Raw genomic sequence first — 13,727 nt, 5'->3', positions numbered from 1 at the left:
TAGATCCGATTATACATTTAGCATCATAAAGAAACATAAATCATTTAGCACATAAAAGCATGTTACGCATTTTCCCTAAATAAGCTAGTGCTTGTGTCTATTCAGGTGTATTACCTAGGACACACTCCTCACCATCATTGCTTAGTATTCTAAGTTTAAGTCTAGCAATAAATCCATATTCCTAGTTCGCTTAAACTAATGCTCTGACACCAAGTGTGACAAACCCATTTTCACGGTCAGAAATGACCGATTTTGTTTTTGTTTTATAAAAATCAGAGTGTCTCTTTTAATCAAAATGTTGCGGAATTTGTTCCCTATAAAACATGATAAATACGTTATCAAAGCAATTCTGAAGAAAAGTATTTTTTATTCATTTAAAACATTTGTGATGTCATCGTCAATACAGAAACATAAGCATAAACAGAACTTACATTTATTTACACTAATGATCTACATCTCTTTTAAATCTCTCAGTGTAAAGTAGCTTCGTATCGACACCTGTGATACAAATAAACTGAATGGGTCAGGTTGGGAAACCTGGTGAGTACATAGAGTTTTCAACCCACAATAATATAATTATTATGTTTAATCATCAAATAGTCAACCCAATTACCCATCTCCATTATCTTCTTTAATCTTGAAGATCTACCCTAAGAATCAGCTATTTCTCGTTCATTCATTCCTAAGGAATAGGTACGAAGTCCATAGTTGTCAATGACACAGCTTTCAAGCACAACTGCTAGTTCTATCACATAGGCGCACCTGCCATAGTTGTGAGATTCTATATGAGGCGCTTCTGCCGGAATTATCCTTTAGATGCTACTGTCAAGGTTATAGTGTTCTCTATTAGGCGCAACTGCTGATATTATCCTTAGAGCGCAGCTTCTAGGATGTTTATCGTAGATCAACAACATCTATAGGTTGTGGCGTAGCTGCCAGTGCTCATCTATAGGGTACTAGGTCCATTGTTCCCAATGTTCACCTATAGGGCACTAGGTCTATACCACTAATATTCCTCTATTTCAGCTTTCACCCCTCGTCCTTCATCTACCCATGTTTTACCCAACATATTTTGTAGATATAAAAATACGTATGCAGTTTAAAACATTTAAAACATGTATAAAAATCTCTCACCCAGCATAGACAACAAGTATTCAAACAATATGCACACATAGCACGTAATTTATATTAAATACTTCATATCTATGTGTAAGATGAAAGTAACTATGCACTCACCTGGGAAGGTGGTGACTCGGCACTCGGACGACACTTAGTTACTCTTAAAACAATTATCCCTTGACGAAACCTAGTATCGTTACCACTAGAGTTTAGTCTAACGTTTGACGAGACTAATTTAATAGTCTAGCTATTATTACTATTATATAAGCGTTAAACAATACTTATATAACCCATAATAACAGCCCAAATACTCCTTATAAGGTCCTAATAATATTACTATATTGAAACATAAGCTATACTAATGATATGGTAGGCATAGCTCACTTACAACGGGTTATTCACAAAAACCGGGCTTCGCTGGAGCAGCGTTTCCGAGCCGAAAGGCTCTTTTCTCGGGAATCCGGGAGCCTCCGGGCTTCCTCGAGTGCTAGGGGGTTTACCTAGGCTTTTAGGGGGGTTAGGGGGCTAGAGAGAGAGAGAGAGTCTAGAGAGAGAAAGAATAGTTTGGGAACGTGTGAAGAATGAGGGAACCTGACACCTCTATTTATAGGCTGAATTCCTGATGGACTCGTCGAGTATGAGGACCTACTCGTCGCGTTGGGGCATGTGGCAGCCTTCTGGTGGTGCTACGTGTCCAATTCTGGTGGTGCCACGTCATCCCTATCACGTATTAGCCTTTAAAATTAGAAAAATCATAACTCTCGCATACGAGCTCCGATTTCGACGTTCTTTTTTTCAACGTGTAGGTAAAATCAAGATCTACAACTTTCATTTGGACTCCATCGGCTAATTCTCGACCGATCTCAAATTTAACAGTAGGAGGCGTTTAGACTGTTAACTGACCGCGAAGAAATCGTAACGTCTTCATACGGAATCCGTTTTCGTCTATCTTGAGTTCCTACTAATGAGATATTCAACTCTCATTTAGGTCACGTAAGTCAAAAACCGGTCGAACTAAAATTCGAGTTTCGGGCCGTGCACTGCTAAACCAAATCTTAGAAAAATCATAACTTCCTCATACGAAGTCAGATTTCGGCGTTCTTTATATGAATGTTCTCGGTTTAACATGTACTACAACTTTGGTTTAGATCAATAAGGCTAAAAATCGCTCCATCGTAAATTTACTATTTACGCTTCCCGGTGTCGTGCCGGTTTTGCCGTAAAACTTCGACGAGCCATAACTTCTTCGTTATAACTCGGATTTTGGCGTTCTTTATATGTACAGAAACCTTGACATATTCTACAACTTGGTTAAAACTATTTATTATAAATAATAATTTGCCTAAAAGTCATTTTCGACACTTATTGCCTCTAAATTGACAAGCCCGGATCTACGGGCGTTACAATTATCTCCCCCTTAGGATGATTACGTCCCGGAATCATCAACGAAACAGGGCACTATAATGACTCCATACATTATCTCTTCATCCTAGGTAATAACTATAACTTCTATGTTGCTTCGAATGAGTATCTAACTCTTGGACTCCTTGACTGCAGGCGGTGCTCGGTCTTGCACCTGCTCGTTAGACTTTCAATCATGACCTTCGTGTCACAATCTCATTCTTTATCAGAGACTCCTTCTTCTTCTTAAGAAAAATAGGATAAGTTAATTTGATTACTACAATTGACCGATGTCTCATATTCTAATGACCTATCATCGTATGTAGCAACGCTTAGACTCAGGTCTCTTAGAGTCAAATTCCAGAATGGAATATGCCTTCCTTCATGGTCTAATGTGATATAATCACATTTTATCATGTAGCATTTCTAGCTACCAACTTCTTTAACAACGAGTGCGATACTTCTATTGATCGCTTTGATTTCAATTGTTTGGTTTAAGTCGGACGATACACTAAACTTGGTTCTCAGAACCACGTAACCTACTCATCGTAGTCGGACTCAATGTGATATGACCACTAGGTTTGAGATAACAACAATTTTTCTTAGTCACTACCGAAACAATGGTAACGCAATACTTGAATAAAACGAAATCAATTACTAGCTTCTTGGTAACCTTGTGACTTTTCCTGATCCAAGTGTGAGTCCTGTGCTTCCGGTAGTGTAGGCCTCTACTACCATTCACACCTATTCCTACTCATCCCAAGTATTGTCTCGCAGTTTTCCAAGTCATTATCACAAAAAAAAAATTATTAACACATATAAATGTGTCCAAACAATCATAAAAATTTCCCTAGACTCTACTAGGACTTCTTCCATGCGTATGTTCAATCATTAATTCTACTTTAACTCGGTTGGCAGTGGAAACTCCATACGATGGGACAACTTCAGGAATTAAACCAATTGATCCATCATCCCGACGATCGAAGGTGTACTTTGGACGTACCATACTCTTCTAAACACACTGTTATTTTACCATACATATTCTAAAGGAAAGATACCACTCTTACGATATCTTCTGATAGATGTCATTCACTATCATAAGCCTTTTCATTTCCACCATTTACACAATTCACTACCAGCCTTCACCATGATGTTACGTTCACGGAAGCATGCGTTCTGTGCATCAAGACGAGAATATAGATAAAGAAGATTTAGACGTGTAATCCTCCTTATTACTCCGAACAGTTACATGCCAGTTCTAATATCGTAATTAAACGTTTAGAAACCTGAGCACATAAAATTTAAAGGTCCGGTCAGCAAGAGACCATAGATCTGATTATACATTTAGCATCATAAAGAAACATAAATCATTTAGCACATAAAAGCATGTTATGCATTTTCCCTAAATAAGCTAGTGCTTGTGTCTATTCAGGTGTATTACCTAGGACACACACCTCACCATCATTGCTTAGTATTCTAAGTTTAAGTCTAGAAATAAATCCATAGTCCTAGTTCGCTTAAACTAATGCTCTGACACCAACTGTGACAAACCCATTTTCACGGTCAGAAATGACCGATTTTGTTTTTGTTTTATAAAAATCAGAGTGTCTCTTTTAATCAAAATGTTGCGGAATTTGTTCCCTATAAAACATGATAAATACGTTATCAAAGCAATTCTGAAGAAAAGTATTTTTTATTCATTTAAAACATTTGTGATGTCATCGTCAATACAGAAACATAAGCATAAACAGAACTTACATTTATTTACACTAATGATCTACATCTCTTTTAAATCTCTCAGTGTAAAGTAGCTTCGTATCGACACCTGTGATACAAATAAACTGAGTGGGTCAGGTTGGGAAACCTGGTGAGTACATGGGGTTTTCAACACACAATAATATAATTATTATGCTTAATCATCAAATAGTCAACCCAATTTCCCATCCCCATTATCTTCTTTAATCTTAAGGATCTACCCTAAGAAATCAACTATTTATCGTTCATTCATTCTTAAGGAATAGGTACAAAGTCCATCGTTGTCAATGACACAGCTGTCCAGCACCGCTGCTAGTTCTATCACTTCGGCGCACCTGCCATAGTTGTGACATTCTATATGAGGCGCTTCTACCGGTATTGTCCTTTAGACGCTACTGTCTAGGTTTTAATTTTCTCTACTAGGCGCAGCTGCTGATATTATCCTTAGAGCGCAGCTGCTAGGATGTTTATTGTAGATCAACAACATCTACAGGTTGTGGCGCAGCTGCCAGTGCTCATCTATAGGGTACTAGGTCCATTGTTCCCAATGTTCACCTATAGGGCACTAGGTCCATACCACTAATATTCCTCTATTTCAGCTTTCACCCCTCGTCCTTCATCTACCCATGTTTTACCCAACATATTTTGTAGATATAAAAATACGTATGCAGTTTAAAACATTTAAAACATGTATAAAAATCTCTCACCCAGCATAGACAACAAGTATTCAGACAATATGCACACATAGCACGTAATTTATATTAAATACTTCATATCTATGTGTAAGATGAAAGTAACTATGCACTCACCTGGGAAGGTGGTGACTCGGCACTCGGACGACACTTAGTTACTCTTAAAACAATTATCCCTTGACGAAACCTAGTATCATTACCACTAGAGTTTAGTCTAACGTTTGACAAGACTAATTTAATAGTCTAGCTATTATTACTATTATATAAGCGTTAAACAATACTTATATAACCCATAATAACAGCCAAAATACTCCTTATAAGGTCCTAATAATATTACGATATTGAAACATAAGCTATACTAATGATATGGTAGGCATAGCTCACTTACAACGGGTTTTTCGCAAAACCCGGGCTTCGCTGGAGCAGCGTTCCCGAGCCGAAAGGCTCTTTTCTCGGGAATCCGGGAGCCTCGGGGCTTCCTTCGGGTGCTAGGGGGTTTACCTAGGCTTTTAGGGGGGTTAGGGGGCTAGAGAGAGAGAGAGAGAGAGAGTCTAGAGAGAGAAAGAATAGTTTGGGAACGTGTGAAGAATTTACTACAACTTTGGTTTAGATCAATAAGGCTAAAAATCGCTCCATCATAAATTTACTATTTACGCTTCCCGGTGTCGTGCCGGTTTTGCCGTAAAACTTCGACGAGCCATAACTTCTTCCTTATTACTCGGATTTTGGCGTTCTTTATATGTACGGAAACCTTGAGACATATTCTACAACATGGTTAAGACTATTTATTATAAATAGTATTTTGCCGAAAAGTCATTTTCGACACTTATTGCCTCTAAATTGACTAACCCGGATCTGCGGGCGTTCCAATTATCTCCCCCTTAGGATGATTACGTCCCGGAATCATCAACAAAACCGGGCAGTATAATGACTCCATACATTATCTCTTCATCCTAGGTAATAATTGTGACTTCTATGTTGCTTCGAATGAGTATCTAACTCTTGGACTCCTTGACTACAGGCGGTGCTCGGTCTTGCACCTGCTCGTTAGACTTTCAACCTTGACCTTCGTGTCACAATCTCATTCTTTATCAGAGCCTCCTTCTTCTTGTTCTTAACAAAATTAGGATATGTTAATTTGATTACTACAATTGACCGATGTCTCATATTCTAATGACCTATCATCGTATGTTGCAACGCTTAGACTCAGGTCTCTTAAAGTCAAATTCCGGAATGGAATATGCCTTCCTTCATGGTCTAATGTGATATAATCACATTTTATCATGTAGCATTTGTAGCTACCAACTTCTTTAACAATGAGCGCGATACTTCTATTGATCGCTTTGATTTCAATCTTTTGGTTTAGGTCGGACGCTACACCAAACTTGGTTCTCTGAACCACGTAACCTACTCATCGTAGTCGGACTCAATGTCATATGACCGCTAGGTTCGAGATAACAACAATTTTTCTTATTCATTACCGAAACAATGGTAACGCCATACTTGAATAAAACGAAATCAATTACTAGCTTCTTGGTAACCTTGTGACTTTCCCTGATCCAAGTGTGAGTCATGTGCTTCCGGTAGTATAGGCATCTACTACCATTCACACCTACTCATACGCATCCCAAGTATTGTCTCGCAGTTTTCCAAGTCATTATCACAAAAAAAAAAAAAACAATTTTTAACACATATAAATGTGTCCAAACAATCATAAAATTTCCCTAGACTCTACTAGGACTTCTTCCATGCGTATGTTCAATCGTTAGTCTAACGTTTGACGAGACTAATTTAATAGTCTAGCTATTATTACTATTATATAAGCGTTAAACAATACTTATATAACCCATAATAATAGCCCACGTACTCCTTATAAGGTCCTAATAACATTACTATATTGAAACATAATCTATACTAAAGATATGGTAGGCATAGCTCACTTACAGCGGGTTTTTTGCAAAAACTGGGCTTCACTGGAGCAGCGTTCCTGAGCTGAAAGGCTCTTTTCTCGGGACTCCGGGAGCCTCGGGGCTTCCTTCGGGTGCTAGGGGGTTTACCTAGGCTTTTAGGGGGGGTTAGGGGGCTAGAGAGAGAAAGAATAGTTTGGGAAGGTGTGAGGAATGAGGGAACCCGCCACCTCTATTTATAAGCTGAATTCCTGATGGACTCGCTGAGTAGGAGGACCTACTCGCTGAGTTGGGGCATGTGGCAGCCTTCTAGTGGTGCCTCGTCACCCCCTATCGTGTATCAGCCTTCAAAATTAGAAAAATCATAACTCTCGCATACGAGCTCCGTTTTCAACGTTCTTTCTTTCAACGTGTAGGTAAAATCAAGATCTACAACTTTCATTTAGACTCTGCCGGCTAATTCTCGACCGATCTCAAATTTAACAGTAGAAGGCGTTTAGACTGTTAAATGACCGCGAAGAATTCGTAACTTCCTCATACGGAATCCGTTTTCGTCTATCTTTTTACCGTTGAGTTCCTATTAATGAGATATTCAACTCTCATTTAGGTCGCGTAAGCCAAAAACCGCTCGAACTAAAATTCGAGTTTCGGGTCGTGCACTGCTAAGCCAAATCTTAGAAAAATCATAACTTCCTCATACGAAGTCAGATTTGGGCGTTCTTTTTATGGATGTTCTCGGTTTAATGTATACTGCAACTTTGGTTTAGATCAATAAGGCTAAAAATCGCTCCATCGTAAATTTACTATTTACGCTTCCCGGTGTCGTGCCGGTTTTGCCGTAAAACTTCGACGGGCCATAACTTCTTCGTTATAACTCGGATTTCGGCGTTCTTTATTTGTACGGAAACCTTGAGACATATTCTATAACTTGGTTAAGACTATTTGTTATAAATAATATTTTGCCGAAAATTCGTTTTCGACACTTATTACCTCTGACTAGCTCGGATTTGTGGGCATTACAGACTGGCCTACCTGTGGTCTAAGGTCAACTCCTTGGTCGAAGTCAACTTCCAATTGACTGGACTCACCGATTCATGGCACAGACTCGCCGAGTCCCTCTCTTACCATCCTAGTACTAACTTATCAAGTCCCTCTTCCCACTTACTAAGTCACCCTTAAGTCACTACTTGGGACGATTAGACCGACTCGTGATCCGACTCGCCGAGTCAGAGAACAAGTCGCCGAGTCCCACGAGCAGATCTCCTACTCGCTTCCAAATCCTCACCAGATCATCCATCTTGAGGATTTGGGTGTCTGGGACTATTGCTACACGTTAAATTGCTAATTCTGTGTGCAACTACGAAGGGTTGGACCTTCTACACTTAAACCCCTCTTAACTCAGTAACAGTTCATATGACTCGCCGAGTTTGAAGAACAACTCGTCGAGTTCCAGGCAATCTTCATAGGACTCGTCGAGTTGTTCATCTAACTCATCGAGTCTAAGACATCTTCATAGAACTCGCCGAGTCCACTTTGGAACTTGCCGAGTCGCTTCGACTCTCCTCCCATACAGACCAAATCTGAGACATGCAACGGTTACAAACCATAGATCTAAGCTCCTAGGGCATGCTTATCACGTAAAGTTGTAAACTCTACGTGCATGCATGGCCCTATGAGCTCCAAAAGCTAATTCCAAGCTCTTTATGAGGTCATACACTCAATAGGGACCTCAATCACTTCAACCACATAGACTTTACACTTCTAAGATGTCCATAAAGTCCAGATCTGAAGTCCTTTCAGAACATAGAGCATAAACACATGGAGTTTGAGGTTTTAGGGCTTGAAAGCTACAACTTAGGGACAAAAGGGGATCTAAATGAACTAGTGATCAAGGTAGGAACTTTTCTACCTTAATGGAAGCTTCTCATAGTGTAGATTTCGGATCTACTTCCCCTCCTTGCACTCTTCAACCTCCTCCTTCTTCTTCTAAGCTCCAAACTTCCTTCACAAGCCAAAAATCACTCACAAGAACAATATGGGGGCTAGGGTTTCGCTCTACAGCTCTCTGGAAGTGTTAAGGACAAGGGAGGCCGAGTTAGAGTGTTTAAATAGGGTGCAAACACCTGGGTTAGGGTTTTTCTCGCCCAACATGGAGTCGCCGAGTCTGGTACCCGACTCGTCGAGTCCCTCATTTAAATCCCATGCTAAAATCGCTCCTACTCGGCGAGTCGAGCCTCCAACTCGCCGAGTCCAAGGAAAAATGAGAAAAAATACATACATAGAAATCGTACCAGGAATCCGGTGTTACAGAATCCTTTGAAATCGGTTTCAGAATACTCTGTATAAGAATGCTATGAATCGGCATTTCAAACATTTATGCGAATACCGGACCTGTTCACATCAGAATGCAACGAGTTCCGATTTTGGAGAAAAAATCACAAACCTTCGTTTCCAGTGATGCCGATGCAATTTCAATGTAGAGTTTTGAATTCCGACTCCAAATCGATTGTAAGAAGACTACGAGTGTGTGGTACAAATTCCAATTTTGACTTTTGATTTGGATTTGCAACCGTGAACTATCGAGCCATGAAAACTAACCTGTAGATGTGGATGAAGAAGCGAACTCAATCCACTACGTTCGTTTCTAAATCTAATCAATTGATGATGAACCGAAAGCGAACTTCAGTTTCGTTTTGGTGTCTTAAAGTGAGAGACGAGCATCGCTTCAATACTTTCGCTTCCATACTTACTAGACATTCGCTCCAAACCAATCGTTCATGAACCGAAAGTGAATCGCAGGTTCCCTTCAATTTCATACCCAAAGCGAAATCAACTAAACGTTAGGTTATGAACAGTAGGTTCGAGTTCGGTTCTTAATCGTTAGGCTCGCTTCAAATACATGCCCACAGCGAAATAGATCGAACGTTTGGTCTATTTCGGTTCCAATTTTTTGCAATTTAGCTTCTTCACTTTTGCTTCCACTTTTTGACAATTCCACCGCAAAGAATGAGACTTTTGCTTCTTGACCTGAGCTTCTAAGAGGCGAGACATGAATTTTCGCATCTTGAGAGTTCGTTTCTTGATGATGAGTCATTCGTTTCTTCAACCAACATTCGTTACAGTTGATTCCGATTTCAAAATTGAGGCTTGAATGTGCCAGTGGTTCCCAAAGCCAAACAATAAAATCCGAACTACAATTCTGGTGCACAAAGGCCGAACGTGAGTTTCAGTTTTGAAATAAAAAAAAATCCGTTGCAAAAGTTCATCGTTAAAGTAGATTCACAAGCCAATTTCACAACAAGATGATTCTATATTTTCGAGAACAACCCTTAAGGTTTGAAGGAAATGGCAGAATTTACCAAAATTACCAAAGTAACAGCCTTTTGACAATAATTCAGAATCTGACCCTCTTTTTGCAGTATAATGACAGTTTCAGCCCTTCTTATTTAAATGTGTCAGGTGACAATATACTTTATGCAGGAAAAAAAATCACTTTTCACCCACTTTTCCACCTTTCTCAGCCTTTTGGTATTTCCAACAATTAAAAGATCAATAAAATTGATTTCTTCAACAACATTGCGTATCTTTGACCCAATATTCATCAAATTTCACCAAAACTTTGTCCTTTTTATTTTATTATTATTATTATTTTTTTTATAAAGGACAAAACTTTTATGGGACTTTTGGTACCCATTTAAGATTCAACATTGAAGTTTGTTTCTTGCAAACCCATTTATTTAAAGAACATCTATCATCCTCTAAAAATAATACCCGCTTCTTAGTTGGAAAACAAAAATTTCCAAAAACTTTATTGAACCAACCGAATACACTTTTCTCTTTTCTCCAACTTCTAACATTCTTATCTGAAGAAAAATGAGAATTAAAGTTTCTTTGAACATGCTTAACTTCAGCTTTTTGAAATTTTTCACAAGCAATGGGCACTTGTACCTTGGGCATCCAAACCTTATTTGTTTTACTTTTGTTCTTCTTCCTCTTCTTTCTTCTTTTCTGATTTCTAGGCTTGAGAAACAAATTTCTGATCTGAACAACTTTTTCATCTTTTTGAATCTGAACATTTGTAGTTGTTCCAATATAACAAAACTCCTTCACTTTCACAATTTCTGAAGATTTACTTTGAGATTCTTCTTCAGAACAATTAGATTTGGATTGTGAAGCTTCTGAAAAACTTGAAACACTTGACTCCCCCTCAACAAGAACATCTAAAGTCGCTTTTTCTTCAGAAACTTAAAGAACATCATGAACTTCTTCAACAACATCAAGAACATCTTCTTTTTCTTTTCTTTCTTTCTCTGACTTCTGTTGTATATGCTTCAAAAGTAAGTATTCTTTGATAATTATAAATTGTTTTAACAAATCATTATCTTGCTCTACAAAATTACTTTTAAATCCACCACTAGAGATCTGTGTAAAATCACCAATCTTCTCATCAACATAGAGATTATACATCTCAATGGCATTCTTCAACATAGATTGTTCACGAACATCCCAAAAAAAATATCCTTCTTTAAGACGAAACTTTGGATCTATAACTTTTAATCATAGTCTCTTAATTTCTTCTAACACCTTATAATCCACCATTTAATCTTCAACAAGAAAGAAAATTCGAAGAGAGCAAAAATAGATCTAATGAAAATTATAGAGAGAGAAAACAGATCTGAGATAATTTCTAGAGAGAGAAAACAGATCTTAAACGATTTTTAGAGAGATAAAGTAGATATGAACCCAAAAAGTCAAACAAACACGTAATTTTCTTCTAACTCTCTTCCAAAACTCAATTCAAGAACACATCAAATGAAATAATGAGTTAACAAAAACAGATCTGAACAAGATTTCCAAAAAAACGAGATAAAGACTTTTTCTTTTCAGAAAACTTACAAAACATGAAGAACAAGGTGAGATTCATGATAAAATATCGCCAATCGATTCTTGCAAAAATTGTTGTGATCTACAAGAACCCGCTCTGATACCACTTGTTGGGAATAATTCCGAGATGACGAATGCGGAATATCAAGAACAATCAAGAATCAATTACCAACATATGAAAGTAATCTGATAAAGGTTTTTGTTGTATTGATTATGAGATGAACGTGCAGAGAAAACCTTAATCTGGTAAAAAGCTTACACCAAAAGTAAACCTAATGATTATTTATAGGGAACAATAAAATATCTACCATAAATATAAAATGAATGCCTAATATAAAACCAATGTCTTAGTAGAGCTCGATTAAGAACTTCTATTGTAAAGGCACCGTAGGGAATCATAGAATGATTAACCTTAAAAAGGCTTCCCTAAATAACCAAATATACCATATCGGTTTCAATATCTCAAATACTCAACATGTACTTTTAACAGGGGCTATTTTCGGAACTTTGGATAAATAAAAAGTGAAATTCGAAATTACAATTAAAGATGAAGTTTGATCCGTACATTGGGCTGTATTTGATTTTTCACTGATTCTCCAATTCCATAACTGGGGTGAAATGTGAAATAATTACTTTGCATTCACTGTAACGATCGAGAAAAAAAAAGGAGGCTTCTGTCATTTATTAAAATACAAGGGATGTTTTCGGGATTTTAGCCATCTTGTTGCCTCTCATTCCTGTGTTCTTTCTTTGAAGCGAAAGTCAAGAGACGAAAGATCAAGAAACGAAAGTTCGTTTCTTTTGCTCGTCCCTATGAAGCGAAAACAACCAAGATGCCAATGGTATTGTCTGGTTCTTTGCAGTGGAATTGTCAAACAAGAAACTAAAGTGAAGAACCGAGACTCACGAATAAGAACCAAACTCAAGTTAAGAAGCGAAACTCAGATTAAGAACCGAACCCGAATCTACTGTTCATAGGCGATAGGCGAACGTTCGGTTGATTTCGCTTTGGGTATTGGTTGATTTCACTTTGGGTATGAAGCGAACTTTTATTTGGATTTGAAGCGAACCTGCTTTCGGTCCTTGATTAGCTTTTGGTCCTTGATCAGCCTTCGGTCCTTGATTAGCTTTCGGTCCTTGATTAACGGAGCGAAAGTAACAGTCGACGCTGAAGGTTCCAATCGATTGGCAAATGGGTGTCGGAACTTTTGTGTATCGACATCATCTGTAAACGAAGATTCATATTATTTTGGAACCAGAATTGGATTTAAAGCTTCATTCAAAAATCGAACAAAAGAATGTGTTTCTAGTAATCGGACATGATCGACAAATTTCCATTGAAATTGTATTTGGAATCGATGTTACCTTTAAACATTGTATTCAGAAATCAGAATGTTACGATCGACATTTTATTTTAGCCTCATACTCTGAAAAGGAAATCGGAACATCGCATTCAAAATTGGAATTCCATGCATTCGAAACTTGACGTGGTAATTGGAATTTCACAGCATTAGGAGATTAATTTTGTTGGGAATCGGCATTTGTGGAATCGTAATCTGCCTTTGACTTTCAAAGTCAACCAATGCGTTTCTCTGCAATTTATTACGGAGAAGATGACTCATGTTACACTATCGGTCCCTGAAACTTCAGCTATTTTACAGTTTCGGTCCCCTATGTTTGAACAAATTGGCAGCTTCCATTTACTTTCACAAGTCAAACGCGCTTTAATCTGATTCAATGAAGATGATGGATAAATTTACATTTCTTGTCCCCGAGGTTTGCGTGGCTTGACTGATTTATCCCCATATCCCAATATTTCACAAAATTTTTGGGATTTTACCACTTTTATCCCTTCTTTCCAAAAGATTCACTTCTTATCATTTTTTTTGGTCTTATTCTTTTTAAACCCGTCTAAAACAATTGCTTCGTTTCTATTCTTTTGTCTAAATTTAAATATCGAAAAATACAA

At 37.9% G+C, this 13,727-nt stretch overlaps 1 long non-coding RNA gene across 1 annotated transcript; it reads right to left on the bottom strand.

Moving 5' to 3' along the window:
- Nucleotides 1–12,236: 12,236 nt before the first annotated feature.
- On the bottom strand, nucleotides 12,237–13,313 carry LOC145094234 (uncharacterized). The gene is made up of 2 exons (XR_013703232.1): nucleotides 13,124–13,313; nucleotides 12,237–12,983 (listed from the first exon to the last, which is right to left on the bottom strand). It is a non-coding gene; the product is annotated as an uncharacterized LOC145094234 (long non-coding RNA).
- Nucleotides 13,314–13,727: the final 414 nt, after the last annotated feature.

Source organism: Lactuca serriola, chromosome 3, assembly GCF_051521515.1.
Source record: "Lactuca serriola cultivar US96UC23 chromosome 3, Lser_US96UC23_V15, whole genome shotgun sequence".
Lineage (NCBI taxonomy): Eukaryota > Viridiplantae > Streptophyta > Magnoliopsida > Asterales > Asteraceae > Lactuca > Lactuca serriola.
The sequence above is the reverse complement of the archived record's forward strand: the minus strand, read 5'-3'. Positions and strand labels throughout refer to the sequence as shown.